Genomic DNA, 1122 nt, shown 5'->3' on the forward strand with positions numbered 1-1122 from the left:
GGTCGGGCGCGGCCAGGGCGCACACGCACTCCCGCAGGCTCCCGCCGGCGGCCGGCCTCCTGCACCTGCACGCGGGCTCCCGCAGTGCCCTGGCACAGGACGGACAGGACCTTGCCCAGGGTTCGGTTGGGTCTGTGCGGGGTCTCCAGCCCAGGGACGCGATCACGGAAGCGATCTTCAGCAGCTCCTGGCGGGCCGAGGGGTCCGACGGGTCCGTAGAGGCCACAATGGCCACAAACTCGGGGTGGTCCAGCTCCTCGTCTCCCGGCTCCCCGTTCGGCTGCGACTCGCCTTCAGGAGCAACGCCGTCGACGGGCTCCTCGTCGCCCGCGTCTCGCACAGCAAGCAGGGCCACTAAGTCGGGGACGAGGCTCCGGGCTTCGCCGCTGCCGCCGCTGCCGTCCAGGCTGACGGCCTGGGGCTCCGAGGCCTCTTTCTCCGTCGGCTCCTGCTTGGCCTCGTCCGTCACCATCACCAGGGCCAAGAACTCGTGGGTCCCCTCTCGTGCGTGGGAGCGGCCCTGCAGGGCCCACTCCTTCATGCTGAGCTCCCTGGCGGCCTGGTGCAGCGTGGTGGACAGTGCGCTCTGCGCCTCGTCCGCCCTCAGGTCGTCCTGGTCCAACTCCTAGAGCACGATGCCCAGGCTGCCCTTGGAGGAGGCGTCCGACTCTCACCTGGCTGAGGTGGGCGGCTGCTCCCATCCATCGGTGCTCTGGCCCCTCGGGGTCCACCTGTTGCCTCTAGCTCTGTTTCTGCGAGCCCTGCGTCCCCTCCTAGGAGGTGGGCCAGCCCTCTTGGCAGTTGGCTCTGAGCCCAGGGCCTGTGTCTTGGAGGCTGGAGAGGGGAGTGTGTCCCCAGGGGCCCAGGACCCTGTGGCCTATGAGGGTCTGTCATCCAACACCAGGCGTCTCATGGGCCTTAGGACTCCTGGGTCCTCCGCGGGATCCTTGCCTGGGATCTCCCTGTGGACGGATTTATTATTTATGTCCTGCACAAACTCCACCAGGGAAGCCTTGGCCTCCTGGTCCCTCTTGGCCCTGGTGTTCCACAGCCTGAACGTGCCCAGGGGCAGGAGGGCCAGCTGCAAGAGAGCCTTGATGGTGCCTGCTCCAGGCCCTCCTG

The 1122-nt window shown here is 68.0% G+C and overlaps 1 pseudogene; it reads right to left on the reverse strand.

Annotated features, from left to right (window-relative positions):
* Positions 1 to 29: 29 nt before the first annotated feature.
* LOC132009373 (paraneoplastic antigen-like protein 8B) lies at positions 30 to 625 on the reverse strand (annotated as a pseudogene).
* Between the last annotated feature and the right edge of the window lie 497 nt (positions 626 to 1122).

This window comes from Mustela nigripes, unplaced genomic scaffold, assembly GCF_022355385.1.
Source record: "Mustela nigripes isolate SB6536 unplaced genomic scaffold, MUSNIG.SB6536 HiC_scaffold_17807, whole genome shotgun sequence".
NCBI lineage: Eukaryota > Metazoa > Chordata > Mammalia > Carnivora > Mustelidae > Mustela > Mustela nigripes.